This window comes from Telopea speciosissima, chromosome 10 (assembly GCF_018873765.1).
Source record: "Telopea speciosissima isolate NSW1024214 ecotype Mountain lineage chromosome 10, Tspe_v1, whole genome shotgun sequence".
NCBI classification, from domain to species: domain Eukaryota; kingdom Viridiplantae; phylum Streptophyta; class Magnoliopsida; order Proteales; family Proteaceae; genus Telopea; species Telopea speciosissima.
The window spans coordinates 49,715,643-49,734,792 of NC_057925.1; the positions used below are offsets into that span (position 1 = coordinate 49,715,643).

At 37.6% G+C, this 19,150-nt stretch overlaps 1 pseudogene; it reads left to right on the forward strand.

Annotated features, from left to right (window-relative positions):
- The first annotated feature begins 1,214 nt into the window (after positions 1–1,214).
- Positions 1,215–16,851, forward strand: LOC122643687 (annotated as a pseudogene).
- The last annotated feature ends 2,299 nt before the right edge of the window (positions 16,852–19,150 follow it).

Consider the following 19,150-nt stretch of genomic DNA (forward strand, 5'->3'; position numbering starts at 1 on the left):
TATTTAATCGGTTTGGTTCGATTTAGACCGATTAATTCAATGATTTCAAACCGTATAATTCAATTAAAACCGATTATAACCAAACCGTCTAACTGTTTAAAAACCTACCAACTTTTTTTTTATTTTATAAACAAAAAATCAAAACCTAGTGAGTAGCAACTACTAAGTAGTCACGTTTCTTCATTAATGATTTTCTTTCTCAAAAAATAAATAAATAATAACTTAGTAAGTAATAAGTAATAACTAGTATTAGTAAATAGAGTAGTAAATGTGTATAGAACCGTCTAACCGAAATCGTGTAAAATCATATAGAACCATTTAATCGAAACCATTTAAAAACCGTTTAACCAAAATCGTTTACTAAACGGTTCAGGTATTGATTATGAGCCCGTTTAATTAAATGGTCTGGTTACAGTTTCTACCCCCAAGCAATCAAAACGAATTGAACCGAACCGTTTAATCAAAACCGGACCGTTTAACCCCCTTAACATAAATATACCAAACTGAAACTGAACCAAATGGTTTAAACTGAAACCGTTTAGTAAATGATTCGATTATGATTTCAAAATTGAGACCATTTAATTAAACTGTTTAACTAAAATCAGACCGTTTAATACGCTTAGGCATTGTGGCTATGTTTGGATATAAAAAAATTTAAACCGGACCGTTTCCTTAGATTTTTTTTCCCTGATATTAAGAAAAAATAAAAAATAGACCTTGAGAAGGGAGAGAGATACATATAGCATTGAAATTTTTTTTTGGGTGAAAAATACACCATTGAATTTGACGGGCTACATAACGGTTTCCTATACATAGAGAGCAGAGATGTCATTTCAATGTGAAGTGAAGACGAGAACCTTTTCGGCTTTTCCCAAACCGATATATTTGAGAACTGGCCGAAACCTTTATTATGGTAGCGTGAATACAAACTATTATGTCGGGAAATATTAAACGTTATAGGGGAGAGTGGGAGACAGTAGGGAATGTTTCGAATGTTGGCGGGGAACATAGAATCTGTGACATTGCTTTTTTCAAAAACAGGAAATGGGCATTAATTCTTGTTTAATTAAGGAATAAATGATTTAAATTTAAAAAGCGCAATATTCCGTCATCAATTTCTCGGATAAATAGGGGAACCGAGCAGGAACTACCGAAGTTAAAAAGACTTAAAGCAGAAAGAACGAAAACGTTAGTGGCGAAGGTGGGAAAGAGGGCATCGATGGCTGAAGAAATAGGATGGTTAAAACACTATGCTTCCTGTCATCAAATCCTCTTAATCGGAGAAGGAGATTTCTCCTTTGCATTGTGCTTGGCTCAGTCATTTGGTTCTGCCTCTAACATCGTTGCCACCTCCCTTGATTCTTATGGTTTGTATTCTCTTCTCTTTTTGCTGGTTATTCCATCTTTGTCTTAGTATTTGTTCTTCTCTGTTTTTGAAAGTTAGAACTACTGTATTACTATTGTTTGTCAGTAGTCAATACTTTATTCCTAGGGTTTACTCATTGCCAATACTTATTGTGTGTTTTTTGTTTTTTTCTTCTTCTTCTTCCTTTCTATCTGAATCTGAATGTTTAACGTGTTTTTATTAATATTTGTTTTGAGGTGTGAAACGTTTATGGGTTCTTGGAAAAATAGAATATCTTAAAACAACATGTTTTTGGTCGTTTACTCTTTTCCTGAGTTTTCTCTTCAAACAGATTCTGTAATCAGAAAGTACAAGAAAGCAAAATCGAATTTGCAAAAGTTAGAGGAACTGGGAGCAGACCTTCTGCACAAAGTAGATGCAACCAAGATGAAACTTCACACAGACCTGAAAATGCGGAAATTTGATCGGATTATCTTTAACTTCCTCATGCAGGCTTTCATGGAAAAGAAGATCATCTCCATATAATCAAGTAAGGAAGCTTCATTTATAACTCTCATTTGTTCATTCCATAATTAATTTTAAACTTGATAATGAACTAAGTGATTTATACAGGATGCACAAGCGTTTGATCCTTGGATTTTTCAAGAATGCAAGGATTATGCTGCGGCCCTATGGTGAGATTCATGTCAATCACAAAACTACTGGTCCATTTTCCCGTTGGAATCTTAAAGAACTTGCTAGCTCGCATTTGTTAGAATTGATTGAGTGTGATGAGTTCAAGATAGATGATTATCCTGGTTATAACAGTAAGAGAGGAGATGGACCAAGATGTGATGAACCTTTCCCTTTAGGGAAATGCAGTACCTTCAAGTTCATCATCTCCCACAATAGGAAGAAAGAAACTTTGGGTGTGATGGATCTAGGTGGTTATAATAGGAGGAGAGAAACTTTGCCCCAAATTCAAGAGATGCCGCTTCAGAATCCTCATTGTGGGAGAAGAGAAACTTTGGGTGTGATGGACCTGGGTGATTATAATAGGAGGAGAGAAACTTTGCCCCCAATTCAAGGGATGCTGCTTCAGAATCCTCATTGTGGGAGAAGAGAAGCTTTGGGTGTGATGGACCTTCGTGGTTATAATAGGAGACAAACTTTGCCCCAAATTCAAGGGATGCCGCTTCAGAATCCTCATTGTGGGAGAAGAGAAACTTTGAGTGTGATGGACCTTCGTGGTTATAATAGGAGGAGAGAAACTTTGCCCCAACTTCAAGGGATGCCGCTTCAAAATCCTCATTGTGGGAGAAGAGAAACTTTGGGTGTGATGGACCTAGGTGGTTATAATAGGAGGAGAGAAACTTTGCCCCAAATTCAAGAGATTCCGCTTCACAATCCTCGTTATGCTTTGCATTTGCATCCGGTTAGCTATCCTCGAACATATTTCATTTCTAATATGCAAGAGATCCCGCATTGTATTGGTGGACCATTGACACGGTTTCAAGAATCGAGAATTGGATCGATAGATCGACTGATTCGGACTGGAATTGACTGTGACCGATCCCCATTCTGGCCGATTCGATATGACCGATTCATGGACCAAACTCCTAGAATCGTCGAGTTCAGATTTGAGGGCTGATTCTAAAGTTTTTCGGGACTGATTCCGGCGGACAGATCCGATCTCCGATGTTTTTTGGACCTTGACCATTGATGATCATGATGCAAAATGAATTCGAGAGAATATTTGATGGGTTTTTTGGGTAAGGCTAATGCCATGTTCCAGAATTAATTATGATTTTGCACAAGTGGGAAGGTTTTGAGAGTTAACATGTCTGGTCTGGATCACCAAGTAGGACTGTGAATGGTTTCTTACCATATCTTTTGAAGTATACTTCATTTGAGTAAGTTGGCCCTGACCTCTACGGGCCAAAATGTGATTTCTTGTTTCTTTTTGAGGCGTAGTAATTTATGTGATTAATGCTTTTTCTGATATATGTATATGGAAGCAGTTTAGCAGTCTTAACAATGGTGTATAGAATGTGTGATTGAGTTCTTTTCCTATACTGTATATTGCTCCCTCCAGCGTTCTCTTTTCAGCATTTTAATATTGTGATGAATCTCTGAAGAATTAACTGAGCAAAAATGAACTTAAAGAAGAAATGATGACTTCTCTGCAACATTGATCAAATTGTGGATATGGATTAAGGGTGTCAAAACCTAGCCCGCACCTGCAACAGTGATCAAAACTGATAGAAAAAAAATATAGTTAAACCAAAATGTCTATTATGTTGATCTAATATAGATTTTAGCCAAATAAGGGATTTATATCATTTCTGGGTCAAATAAATCCAAGTCATATTTGGATCCAGAAAAGGACTATTGTGAAGACTAAAATCATAAAACAGAGCATTTGAAGCTGGTGAAGTGGAAAATATCTGCCCCTGTGTGTGTTCATCATCTTCACTACGCCCATTCGCCCAATCTCCAAAGACCGATTCCTGAGAGGCGCAATGTCCAGCTCCGACACAGTAGCAGTAGCACTCGCTGCAGCGGGATAACTAGTTCTGCATTTTTCTGTGGTTTGCCTTTTGAGCAGAAAAGTGGGAGAGAGGAATTGTGAAAGCTGAATCCAACATTTTCAGCAACTCTCAAATATTCATTTTTTCTTTTTAACATTGTTGAATCAATTCTAAGACTTTAGGTGCCAGCCTTTTTTTTTTGGGGAATTATCAGTGGCAGTGTGACACCCCATGAGGTTTGCCAATATTTTAAGGTTCCTACACAAAGTATGGAACTTATCAGCAGCTCCTCAAAAAAAAAAAAAAAAAAAAATTACACAGACATCCCTTACCGTTAGTCAAGGGTTGTTAAATAGTGATGTCAGCAGGTTAAATTTTTAAAAGACAATTCTGCCCTTATAAGTGTATGAACTAACTATTCTACCCTTTCAAATAAAACAACCAAACACATTCCTTCTTCTTCCTCCCACCCCTCTCCCCCACGCCTGCCCCTCTTTTGTACCTTACCGTCCCCCAACTCCACCTCCACCATGTCCTCCCGCCCCTTTCTTCCCCAGCGGCCACACCCACCCCCTGTTTCAAGGTTTTCTTTTAAGGCTGCAGGTCTACTGAAGACCCGCAAATGGAGGAGAAAAGGGGCAGCGGCCACTTCTCATCTTCATCAACCTCCAGCCACAACCTGCAACTATTTGCAGGTTGCAAATTTTTTTTTGAAGTGTCAAAGATCCTCAGCCATGGCAGGCAGTCGCCAATGTAGTCTAGTAGCCACCAGCCAGAGGAGTCATGCGTGGGATCATGTGCAAGCTGCCACGGCCAAGGCTGGCCAGCAGTTGCAAGGACACAGGGGCAAGAGGTCCAGTGGAGTGCAGGGCGCTGCTGGTGCTGCATGGACAAGCTTAGCCAATCCACACACGAAAGGGGTTTCTATTTAGGGTCATGTTGCACAGGTCAGCGCAGGGTGTTGTCTCGGAGCATGGACATGAGAGGGCCACACAATGCATCGGACAGTGAAATCTCCCTCTGGTGGTCTTTAACACATTGGTTCATACCTTTGCTTTTTAAAATGTTATATGCATTATCTGGTGTTAATTCTGACTTTCTCCTAATTCTTAATGGCATTATCTGTTTGGGATCATCTGCTGAATTACTGGTATAAAACTGAAGTTGGGATCTCTTAAGGTTAGATCTTTGGAAATTGACCAAATCTACTTGGTAAGAATTCATCTTTGCTACTGATGGCCTATTGCCATGCATATCAATAATTTGTGTAGCTTATATATTGATCTTATCAAAGTAGCTAGAATCTGCTGATGGATGAAATGCCACAGAATTCAAGATCTCAAAGTGATAAACAAAATATCAGATGCTTTTGTTTTGAGTGGTTCTTTTTATCCAGTCAATGCCATGTGATAGGTTTTGACTCAGAATCCTTGGTTTGATGTCTATTTGGACATGCCAATGCCATTACAATTTTATTACTATTCTTTAGGCTTGGAAAGAATGTTATAGTTTTCAAGTCCATTTCTGATAGAAACAGTGTATTCAAGTATGTACAAATACATATATTGTTGCTACCTGGTAGACCAAGAACTGTGAGAGAGAGAGAGAGAGAAAAGAATTGCAGCGGTCAAAGAGGAGGTAGCAAGGAACACGTTAGGTGGGTCCCAACAAGAGTGAGAAGAGGTGAAGGTGATGAGCATGATCTTGAGGGAATTTCTACTGCCAGCCAAGCCTCGTAGGCTCCTCGTTCAGGTTGGGTGATCATACCTTCAAGATTTGAAGAACCATTTTAACATTTGAAATTAACCCTGGTAACTCCACCCAAAGACTCTAACCTGGGTAAGAGTCAAACCCTCACCCCTAACCAGAGTTACTGAATCGAGTCTGTTCGACTCCTCCACAACACTGAAGACAAGAGCTCTCAAGCTCTGGTTTAATGCAGCTCTCCTCCACTTATCTTCCTCCCTAACGCAGCTCTCATTAACGCAACTCAAAGCTGTCTTCCTCCCTGTATCGTGAAACTTTGTTTGGCGTTGGTCTAGGAACCCTAACTATAGAAGCTCTGTTCGGGCTGAAGAGGAATCCATTTCAGGATGTGTAATAGAAATTTATCTAATATGGAATAGAGCAACTTTTTTTTTTTTTGGTAGAATGGAATAGAGCAACTTGAGGGAGTAAAAGGAGAGTAAATTCTATGGTTTTTTCAAGACCATTTTTTTCCCACGATCTTCTACAGTGGGACATACAGACCTTAAGGGTGTCAATCAGTTTGGTTTCGGTCATTCAATTCGATTTTGGTTTGGTTCCATGCCTTATGGGTGTGACATGAAACCGAATTTTATACTACATTAAAGGGGGGAAATTATTGAAACCCCTATATTAGGGATCTGATCACACCCATAAGAGACTTGAATTAAGGAAGCACTAAAACCCAATTTGCCAGTAGCCGTAAACATTCAAGAATATTTCAAACACTATATCCAGTGAGTCAAACATATATGATGAGGCCAAATCATGTGTTATTTCTTATTTTTTTTATTATTTATTATTTTCTTTTTCTTTTTCGAAGTGAAGAGGGATTAAGGCAATTGTTGCTTCACATGTGAGAAAAAAACAAAAGGATTAATATTGAAGACACCAAACAAAAACTCTAAGATTTTGTAGTTGTAGACGAAACTTAGGGTTTTAAAATAGTATATGACAAAAATAAAATGAGACTAGATCGATAAGTTTCATTTAACTCTGGCAAAACACAAAATCAATAAAAAATGATCTGACTCGGTCTGGTCTGAATATGTCTTAAAACTCGGTGAATCTTTATGATTCCTGACCAAGTTTCACCAGTTTTTCCAACCATTTTTTGGCAAGAGATCCCACGTAAACATGATCTTACAGCAGTGCCTCCCTAGTCACTCCTCGTCTTATTGGGTAAAATAGGAATTACAGAAGTAAGAAGTAAGGAGCAAAAAGATGAAAATGTTAAAACATTACTCTTCCTATCATCAAATCCTCTTAGTTGGAGAAGGAGATTTCTCTTTCGCATTGTGTCTGGCTCAGACCTCTAACATCTTAGCCACCTCTCTGAAAGCAATGTGATTTCTTGTTTCAATTCTTTTTGAGGCATATATAGTAATTTTATGTAACAAATGTTAATTTTATGATAAATATATGGAAGAAATTTATCAGTCTTAACAATGGTGTATACAATGTGTGATGGAGCTCCCTCCTTAAAGCACTATAATGAATCTCTGAAGAATTTACTAAGTAAAATGAACTTTAAGGAAGAAATACAAACTTCTCTTCTCCAACATTAAATGCAGGTTTGTCTATGCTGAGTTATTTTGGTTACAAAAATCTAGACATAGTTACATCGAAGATGGATCATGCTATGATCACTAGGCAACATACTAGCTAGGTTTCATCGTATTGAATGAGTATATTTTTTCATGAAAATAGGTATAAATTAGAAAATACCCATGAGATTGCAATGGGAGTTTTGCTAACAATCTTAGGGAGGCCGGGAGGTTTATATATACTACTTCGATCCCACTTAGAGATGAGGAGAAGGTCATCTTGGCTTCACACCATCTTGGATTTACTCCAAGAATTGCATAGAACTCATTTTCCAATTGAAATGGTTTTATGATTTTTAAAAAAACGATTAAACTTGCTGATTTTGTCGTGACTCAGTAAAAATACTGAATCTTATTTGACTAGGACTATTTATGACCCAGTCTCGTTATTTCTTACCTTGGCCTAGTCTACATGACTCTTGACCAGATTTTTTCAAAATTTTGACTCGACTCAGGTGACTCGCCCCAATCAAAACCCGATTTTCCAACTATGCTCTAAACAGTTATTTCCTAAAATATTTACCCAATATAACTACAAAATGATAACAATATATACAACAACAAAATAAGATTGTTTGTTCCCCAAAAAACAGTACAACAAAATAATAAAAATGACCAACACATAATACCGGTCATCTAGCCGTAATGAAGTGAAATGTGGCTGCATATGTCTGTGTCTCCTCTGAGAAGTCCTAAATCTTCAGTGATCTTCTCATCAATGAGGCTCTGAAAAATTACCAAGAGCTTCCTGGTTTCAGATGTTATCCCAACTCGATATCCCTAATTTACGAAATGTATAAGGCATGCCCCTTGGAACGTCAAACATTGAATAAATCTGCATATCAACCAAAAGGTCTGATCGCTCTCTCTCGTCTCTAAAAGGAATATGGTTTTTTGATTTCCGGGGGGGGGAGGATCTTTTCATTTCTTCATCGATTAAGCATTTGTCCTTTTATTCTTTTCGGCACCAAGTGCAAATTGTTGCTGTGCTTGAGATCAAGTGTTGCTAAGGGTGTCAATTGGGTACGGAACCGGATATTTGGTTTGGATTCGGTTCAGTTCCAAGCAGTGGCAGTGGAATCCAGATCCGGACCAAGTCTGAGAATGGTTCTAGAATTGAATACTCTATCCGTTCCTGGACGGTTTCAGTTCAAATCTGGTTACAATCCGGTTCTTGTATTCGGTTCTTATCTGGTTATTACATCCGATTACTACATCCAATTTAAATTCGGTTATGCCATTCGGTTCTCGTTTGGTTCTCATATTCACAAGACAAATCAATGTATGTTTGTTTCTCCATAAGAAACTTGTAAGAAACCACTCAATTGACACTTTTAGTCTGCTGCAGATCCTTCGTTTGCAGTTTGCTTACCCCAGGGAATATGAATCGATAAAGACTAAAGAGAAAGAAGTGAGAATTGAAGGGTTAAGTTAACCACGTAACTGACAATTAGAGTCTTTTAAACCTAATAAAATATTAGGGTTTTATGTTAATTTTTAAGGCGGGTATTTGGTCCGGATTCGAATAAGTCCACTGAATACGTGGGTAGATCCAGATCCTATCCAAACCAAATTATAAAGACATTTTTAGATCCAAGACTTAACCATATTAAATTCTGTTCGGTACTTGGTTACTGGTTACTCATTGACACCCTTACTTGCTATATTTGTCTCCATCATGAGGTCAATGAAGCATTTTTTTTCATCCATGAGATCAATAGAACTTCCGAAAATATATATTCATTCTTTCTTTTGGGGGTTGTGGAAGAAGGAAGGAGTGATTCAATCTCTATAACTATTAAAAACAAAAACTCTAATTATTCATTATTTTTTATGTTAGTTCTTATCTCTTTACTTCGTAATTATTCAAAAACCGATTCTACCCAACCGAAGCTGGGCTGAACCAACCGTTTGACACCCCTACTAGGCCTTTAGAGCTTGCATGCGTGTGTTGACCAATGGGAGCACATACGCAAGCATCACCATGGGTGTGATTTCCGCCTTTCTATGAGGCCAAGAGCCACCTCCTTTTAATTGCCGTTGTTTTATTTCCAAAAGTTATTTAATGCAAGGGTAAGAAAGTATTTTTAAAAGCTGAAAATCATTTTAATGTATGGGAAAAGGTTCTCGGAGCCTAAGACGTAAAAAGAAGTATTAAAATAACTATGTGAGAAAGTATAGAGTATCCTATTTGCTCATTGTCTTTCTTAATGTATTTTTTTATATGAAATAATAGTAATTCTAGTCATTAGAGAAAAAAAAAAAGTATATTATACTAACTGACAAAAAGATTAGATTAAAATTTCTGCAACTTAAGAGGTGTTTATTTTTTTTTCGAATAAAAACTTAAGGATTTTTAAATTTTAGGAAAAAAAACTTTGTCGGGGAGTGTGGCCTATGCCAACACTCCCATGAGTTTACCTCTATGCTCCCATATGAAATGACAGCTTTTCTTCCTTATTGGGAGAAGAGAGGTAGACATGAAAGTGTTGGCGTAGGCCACACTACCAGATTAAAAACTCCTTCCCTAAATTTAAATAATAAACAAATAATAATAATGACCCTAGACCCAAGGTGTTACATTTTCGATCGTGAAAACTTTTGAGGGAGATATTTACCAAAAAAAAAAAAGAATTTTTTTGAGGTAGATCATTTTACGAGGGGCGAAATTTTGCTGCTATATTTGTAACAGGAACAAGGTTGGCGGCAGCCAAGGAAATGGGATCTTAAAGGGTATTGTAGAAAATATTAAAACCTAAGAGGATATTTATGAACCTGAAGGAAAATGAATTATTCCATTTCCTTGGCTGCTAGCCTTGTAGTAGAAACATTCCTACTACTCAAGTGTAACAGCAAAATTTTTTCCATGCTACAGATTACATCCAACGTCTGGAACACGTATCCCAAACGCTGCCCTGTCCAGATCCGGGTCGAAAATAGACGCACTGAGAAAGCTTTTTGTAAGAATCATGCACAGATTCCATCCCATAAATCACAGACGCGCTTTCTCCCCATTAAATGCCGCTAGGCCCGCTACACTACATACGAAGCGTTTCCTACTTTCCTCAGGTCAAGTGTACAAATCAATTTCACTTTTTTTTTTTTTTTTTTTTGGGTATTAAATTTCACTTTACTTTCTAAATTCCTTTTACTTGCAGCATACGTAACCATAATCGAACACTACTGTTGCCTCTCCTAGTACCCTCAATTGAGCTCCTCCATGCTCTGTAGTCTGTAACTCCGTTGTCTCTTTTTCTCGTTTATTGGATTCTTCACGGAAAAAGGAGGAACTACCGAAGTAAGTTCTAAGGAGCCAAAAAAGGTAGAAACATCAATGGCGGAGGTGGTCGAGGGAGCATCATCAGTGGCGGAAGAAATATGTAGCAGTAGTAGATGGTTGAAATACTACTCCTCCTTTCATCAAATCCTCTTAGTCGGAGACGGAGACTTCTCTTTCGCATTGTGTTTGGCTCAGTCATTCGGTTCTGCTTCTAACATCGTCGCTACGTCTCTCGACTCTTATGGTACTCTTCTCTCTCTCGATTGCTGATTCCTATTTCACGATCCGTCACTGTTTTTATAATCAAAATCAATTTGGATTAATGGGGTAAATGGGTTTTCTTTCTGGTTAATAAATTCGTCGTTGGTTTCTTAGATGACTTTGTACAGGTTTTGAAACTATGGATCGTATCTGCTCCTCCTCTGTTCAATACTAAGATCAAAACTATGAAACTTTTGCATCCTTATCTTGGAAAAATTCGAAAAAGCCCTCCAATTAAACTCCAAAGCTTTAAAAAGAAATATTCTTTTGCATTCTCTTTATTATTAATATTTCTCTGTAGTTCTTGATTTTGTTTTTCCTTGGAATAATCAAAATGACTTACTCAATTACCAGATTCTGTGATCCTCAAGTACAAGAAAGCAAAATTGAATTTGGAAAACTTAAAGAAACTGAGAGCAGCCCTTCTGCACAAAGTAGATGCTACCAAAATGAAACTTCACACTGACCTGAAAATTCGGAAATTTGATCGGATAATCTTTAACTTCCCTCACGCTGGCTTCCATGGGAAGGAAGATCAAGTCCGTATGATCAAGTAAGCATCATTCATAACTATAATTATCTCATTCAATAATTCACGAAATTCCAAATTTTTTGTTTGGTTGCTAGGAATTATTTACCATTCCCTTCAGTTTAACTATCCAATTTCCTTATTGTGGTCTCTTATTCTTATATTTCTGTACATTGCAAGGTACTAAAACTCGGGTCTCGGTATCAACTTGGCCCTTGGAAAAATCGAGTCTAGTCGAGATCTCGCCGAGTTGGTGCATTTTTTTTTTTCCGACTCGAAGCCTCAACTCGGTGGGTTTTAGACCTAATTTGGGTCTGAAACTTGATGTTCAACATATTTTAGGCCATTTAAACACAATGACACTATCAGATTTTGCAAAAACAAAGTCCAAATATGAGTTTCAATTCGGACCATAGGTTGGTAGGCGATGACGTACTAAAATACCCTACTCTACACATAATTTAGTAATAGAAAGCAAGCAAAACATTCAATTAATAGCTAAACAACTTAAATAAGAATTAGAAATGTTAAAGTGATACATCAAACTATTTAACAGTGTTACAACTATCATCACATAAAATGACTTTGGATCAATTATTCAGTCCCCGACTCCCCGCTAGTGTCACATGGTCTTCCCATGACATAGTGTTGCTGTAATATTGCATAGTACTCCACAGCAAGCATATAAGAATTCTGTCGAGTTAGGTAAGTAAATACATAGTAGATGGCTCATTTTCATTGGTCAACCCGAGATCTCGACCCGAGATCCGAGATCTCGTCGAGATATGTCGAGTTAGGTAAGTAAATACATAGTAAATGAGTCATTTCCATGGGCCAACCCGAGATCTCGACCCAAGATCCGAGATCTCGCCGAGATCTTGTATTATTTTGTATTGTATCCCATCTCGTCTCGGTTTCTCAAAAAATCGAGAAACTGGCCCAGATCTCGAACTATGGTACATTGTATTATGACCATGTGTTATTGCATTATTTTTCCATTTTCATGCCATGTCACAATAATATCATTTTTTGTTCATATGGTATATAAACTAATATGTTTCCATGTTTGGTATATTTCTGAACAAGCTCAACTGACTTGGATTCTTTAGAAAATATGCTTGTTTGTGCATAGAGGTTCATTCTTGCACTTTCATGCACTTTGCTCGAAATTTCTTTTATTCAGTTGTAAATGCTTTTCTTGAATTTTTGAGGCCTCAGTTTCATATATTGTTCATGGAATCATATTGTTAAAATGGGGACTAAATGTATGCGTGTATGCTTCATTGACATTCTGAAATTTTTTTTTTCACCAAGAGAAAAAAAAAAAAAAAACATTCTGAATTTTTTTTGATTACTTGAATGCTTACGTATAAGCAGGCGCAGGGGAAACATATTGATTCATGCGTAGAACAACTAGTAACATATTAATGTCAAACTGTAAGTCCTAACTAAGAAATAGTCACTAGTTTTCATGATAAAAAATGGATGAATTATAAATGAGATTCTTCTTAAAAGTTGTCGCTGAGGTTGAAAATTAGTGTTGTCAACGGGCTGGGCCGAGTTGGCCCTAAGCCCTAGCCTAACCCTAGGAGCTTTAACCTAAACCCAAGCTCAGCCCGATCCTCCCAAGGCCAAGCATACCTTCAACCCAGCCCGACCTTGGCAGGGTATTTCCAAGCCCGGCCTGGCCGTGATTGACCCTGATTGATACCCCTAGATTTGTTGTTAGGGTGCTTCTCCTTGTACTGCTTCCTGAACCCTTCCCTTGATTTCCAAACAGGGGAAAAAAGAAGACAAAATCGAAGCGGATAGGAGAAAAAGGAACCAAAACAATACTAAAATTAACTCTAATAATAAAAAGTATTGACAGCAATGTAAAAAAAATCAGATCTATTAAAGAACAAACAGAGACTTTTTACATGAACAAACAAATATATATTTATTGGCAGTTCTATTATTCTCATAAATAAATGGTTCATTGATCTCATGATAGAGACCAATGTAGCAACACTTGATCTCAACCACAGCAGCAGTTTGCAGTTGGTAACAGAAAGAATAAAAGGCAACTAGTGAATAGTTGGAAAAATGAAAAGTGCCCCCAGAAATAAAAAAGATGCCTTCGTATGAGTGATCACGACTTTTGGTTGATATGTAGCTTTATTCGATGTTTGAAGTTCCAGGGGGATTGTCTCTCTTTTGGTCAATAGATAAGTTTTTCTTCTTTCATTAACGGGATTTATTTTAATAGTTTGATTAGAGTCATATCTTGAGTTAGTTTATGTTACCTTATTGGTTAAGGATTGGGTTAGGTCATGCATTTTTAGTATTTGTTTCTGTTTTTGAGTCTTCTATGTAAGTTTGTAAGGGGCTACAGCCTTTTATACGAATTTGATTAATGAGATTTTGGCTTGAGCCTCTTAGACGACCCCATTAGGTTGGGATAAGGCTGATTTTGTTGTTGTTTGTTGGCTTGAACCTATTCTTTAATTCTATGAGACTCAGATATGGTGGGATACCATTAATGGCTGGTGGAATTCCAGTCAAGGCTAGCTGGGATGCTTAGTCATATCTTCTTCTTCTTCCTTTTTATACTTTGTTTTTCTGTCTATTTCAGCCTAGTTTGATTTTTTAATTAAATCTGATTTCGTAACCTGTTCAGCCCCAACTTTTGGGACATTAAAGAGCATCCCCTAGGTGACCATCAACGTTTGTTTGTTGGGTATCAGATCAATATCTTGTTTGCTATCTGAAATCACCCAAAACCTACGAATTTTCGATTCCAGAATTTTGGTTTTCAAACTTACTTTTAATCCATCTTTTGGATCGTTAGGGCTTTGCTTTAAATTACTAAGATTGAGGTCTGACCAAATTTCAGTTCAATCTGTTGGTTGGATTGAATTTAATTTGAGTTTTACAGTTCCTGAGGTCTCTGCCCGTGAGATCGTTGTTTCTCAAATTACTCCCAAACCACTCATCGGATTATCCTCATCTTTAAAGGGGTTCTTATCCTTCCTATCAACTATTGTTTCCTAGAGTTTGGTGTTATTTTGAAGGATTTGTGTTTTCAGTCAATTTTCAGGATTCTATCTGAGTGGTTTTTTTAACTTGGGATCCTATCTGTGAGGGTTTGAGTGTTCTTCCACCCCCACCCCCACCCCCCACTAAGAAGGCTTTATAATGGAATCTAAACAATTTCAAAAAGTATGAAACCTAAATACAACTTTTTATTAGTTTGATGTGAACTATAAAATCATGTCTTAACATTTATTATTTCTCTTAGCCATGTATGATCGATCTTTTGGTGTATCAATTGATTTACTGGCTACAAAAGGAAATTATTGAAAATGAAAAATTGAAGATTGAGGATGGTTTATTTGATAGTTGAGGATGGAGAAATTGTTTTTATGATTGTGAATAGATTAGAGAACATATTTAAACCATTAGGAACTAATTTACAAAAAAAAAGGTTTAAAATTTGGTAAAAGAGGCTGGTTGTTCATACTAATGAAATGAACTTAGTGCTTTATACAGGATGCACAGGAATTTGTTGCAAGGATTTTTCAGGAATGCAAAGGGTATGCTTCGGCCCTTTGGTGAGATTCATGTAAACCACAAGACTAGTGGCCCATTTTGCCATTGGAATCTTGAAGAACTTGCTAGCAAGAACTCGCTAGAATTGATTGAGTGTGCTGAGTTCAAGATAAATGATTACCCTGGTTATAACAATAAGAAAGGAGATGGACCAAGATGTGATGAACCCTTCCCTTTAGGGAAATGCAATACCTTTAAGTTCATCATCTCCCGCAGCAATAGGAGTAGAGAAACTATGGGTGTGATGGGGGGCTTAGGTGGTAATTATAATAGCAGTGGGGGATTGCCCCAAATTCAAGAAATGCCGCTTCAAATTCCTTATAATCGCAGTGGGTTGTCTCAAATTCAAGAGATGCCCCTTCAAATAGCTCATACTTTGCAATCACAGCCAGTTGGTTGTCCTCGAACAGAATTCATGTTTAATATGCAAGAGATCTCCGGTTGTGTTGGTGCACCATTGATGATCGGAATGCGAAATGAATTTGAGAGAATATTTGATGGCTATTTTGTAGAGGCTAATGCAATGTTCGGAAGAACTGATTATGATTATGCACAAGTAGCGCAGCAAAAGATAAGGGAAGGTTTTGTGAGATACATGTCTGGAGCACCAGGTAAGACTGTGAATGGTTTCATACCCTATATTGAAGCACTTCACCATTCGAGTAAGTGGAGATTGGACTGGCTGCAAAGATTGCTACTAAACAGTCATCCCTAACCCCTTTGGGCTAGAGATGGATCAAAACATGGTTTCTTGTTTCTTTTTGTGGCGTATTTATATATATATATAGGATGTATGGAGTTCTTTTACGGTACTGTATGTTTCTCCCAGTTCCATGCTCCTTGCAGACTTTTAATACTACAACGAATCTCTGGAATTTTATGGAGTAAATGAACTTAAAGAAGAAATGCCAATCCCTATTGTATATTTCTTTAGTCTCTCTCAAATAATGTTAAATAAAGTGGTATAACTCAATGGTATATGAAGACACATCTAAAGTTTCAGATAACCTATGTGAGGGACCTCTATAACTCCCAACATCTCAACGCTAAAACTAATCCTTCGTAGGAGGATTGACGGTATCTTAATTGTTTGCGTTATTTGTTATTATAATGAGATGGTTTCCTATTAATACTTGAGAATTGCAAGTCTTATCTGTTGAACACACAGTACAGATGGCAGTGTCTGTGTGTTGGTTGTCATTGTTGTCAACACAGTGCATGTGTTGTTGTTGTTGTTGTCAAGACAATACATTGTGGTGCAGACAGTGATTGGATAGAGTCACAACATCCCCAGTAGTTCTTATAGTGTTCATAGTGGTAGTGACATCATTACAGGGGTTTGGCAGTGTATACAAAAGTCTCATGGTGTTTTGGAGTCATCTAAGGGCATTTTTGTCATTTTTAAGCATAGACAACATTATATGGGTATTTTTATAATTTTATAGAGTACTGATGGCCTAAAGAGATGAAAGTCAGCACAGAAGAGTGTTTTGGTGATTATGTCAGTCACAGAGGTCAATGGAGTGTTGATTCAACTCAAAGGGGCATTTTTATCATTTAATGGTGATGTGACATGTCGACAGTGATGCAGTAGCATCTGTGTTTATGTGGCAACATATGACACTTTACCTCAGCTTTTAACAGTTCTTGTAAGCCTTAAACAGCTTTGGGTGAAGGTTAGATGCATTAAGAATGTTGATTTTATAGGTATCCACATTGATAGCATGTTTATTGGTATTTTTTTAGGTGTAACGGTAGAATTGGGCGGAACAATCTATATGAATATTTACAGAAATTTTAAAGAGCTTGAGTCTTGAATCTTAAGCTAATTTTACAACAATCGATAGCAAGAGGAAGAGAGAGAAGAAAGAGAGAAGGGAGACAACAAATAGAAAGAGTTTTCTACTCCTATTCTGAAGACATTTTTGAGTTTTTTTTTAGGCAGTGACGTTGGTGATTGAACCCTTGCTGCTTGCCACGCTATTGAAGAAATGCTCAAGAATTGAGGCAGAATTAAAAACTGAATTGAGAAAAAATGTTGGGCTTTACGCTGCTTAATTAGATGGGAATTGAAGGGACAAAATGAAGTCAAAACACAAACATTAATATTGGGTTTGGACGATTTTTTTTTGTTAAGTTTGGTGACAAAACAAAGACTATTTATACATTTTTCCCCTCATCTACAGTTGGGCCAGTGAGTCGATCAAGGGCTTGCTCTGTTGGTTCGCTGCTCCTTTGGAGAAACAGCGTCGGGAGCTTGATCAGTGGTTCAAGTCTCCTCAGCGACACCTAGTCCACATTTAATTGCTTTCCAAGAAGTGGAGCCTGTTGGTACCATATTTGACCCCGACCCCCTTGTGGGTCCCCTCTTTGCCTCCTTGTAGGGCCATGATGGCCATTCGGCCCTTGAATTGCACCAAAAAAAAAAAAAAAAAAGAGTTGGGCCACTGATACACCATTTAGATACTAAGCTAGGAATATTTTTCTGATCCGGATTGCCAACTTGACAAGTTGGAAAACGGAGTCAACCGACTTGGTTTTAAAACAATACAGATGGTGGGTTAGATGAAGCTAGAATTTTGTAGCCAGGCAGAGATCCCTGTCTACACGCCAAATTTCAGCTCAAGTGGATCTAGAGCTTTGAAAAATCTAAGACAACAAGAGGGTGCATGCCAATTCATGGACAATTGAAAAATACAAGGAAAGATGTCACCAATACATGGGAGTGTATATGATTCAAGTTGATCGAGTCTAAAATTTGACGTGTAACTAATTCTAATATTTCCTAGATATTCAGCTATCAGAATTGCCACATCACCCTCCAATATTACACACTTTGGTATAGCAGACCATAGATTACAATCTGGGTGGGTAAACCAGAAAACCTTTGTTCTCGACACCAAGTGTCACTTTCCTTCTACCACTTCGTATTATGTGGATTTCTAGTTATCACAATTGAACAATATAGAACCGAATATGATTCAAAGAACACATTTGTGGCACTCCATTTTAGCATTAGAAATAAAATAGAACTATGTTCCTTCTATAAAATAAGCACATAAATAATTGACAAAAATTACACTTCACTACGCCTAGTAGTACATGGGTGAATCCATGTGATGAAAGCCAAGTGTAGAGATACGGTCCCCAAAATCCAATGGGCGCATCCCTTAAGTCTAAGGAAATAGAATGGGATCGTACCACGTGGTCATACGCGTTGTAAAAGAGTTTTCTTATGAGATGGGTCACTCTGATGCTACAAGAGGGTCCATTAAGCTAAAGAAGGGAAAATCGTCACTTGGGTGAAGGGCTTAGGACCCAAAAATATCTCTCCTTTTTTAAGAGGAGAGAAAACTATGACTCGATGGCATCAAACAAATGGCAATATACACTCATAAATTGATAAATAATTACCTAAATTCCTACTTCCAAATTTCTAAAGAACTATAAACAAAACTAAAAATAAATGTAGCTAGTATTCATATTCCAGTCCAAATTCACAGAAAAAATAGTACTACTAGAAGGCGCTCTGGCAGGGGTAAGGTGAATATTGCGCATGGTGCTTTGTCTGGGCCGCATAGGCCGCTACGAGCAGGGCACCATAGAAGATCACAATCCAATTTTCATTAGACTTCAACGGTAATATATATATAAGGTACAAGAAGAAGAAATATAGAAAATAAAAAAGAAGAAGGAAATCCATCCATATCGCATGTGATATATGGTTTCCATATAGAGAGGAATGATATGAGTGGGAATTACAAAGATCTCCAAAGATATTTCAAACTGTTGCTCCCTTTTGGGGGGGGGGGGGGGGAGAGAGAGAGAGAGAGAGAGAGAGGTGTTTTTGTGGTCATAGTGAGGACGATTGGTGGATGTATTAAAGCCTATGCGGAGAGTAATAACTCTCTACGTATAGGAAGGTGTCGTGGACTACCAACTCACGCCGAGTGTCCCAGGAGCCAAATCAAGAAAAAAAAAAAAAGGGGGGCAAAAAATCACTAATTGATCATGTAGCTCCTACACTAGTGGGGGAGGGGGGGGGGGTTGACAATGAGAGCACATAGTGCATCAAACATAAATGGGAATTTATTTCATGGGGGTGTGTTGGTAGTTTTACCACTCTCCTATGTTTAGTCACAAAGACTACACGTCCAGGCAGTGAATCTGGAACCTAGCTAACCCCTTCATCCCCAAATGCCTCATCTAGGGTCATGACATTTTGTCTCCTCTTCGAAGCTATTCCTTTCTTGTACTTGT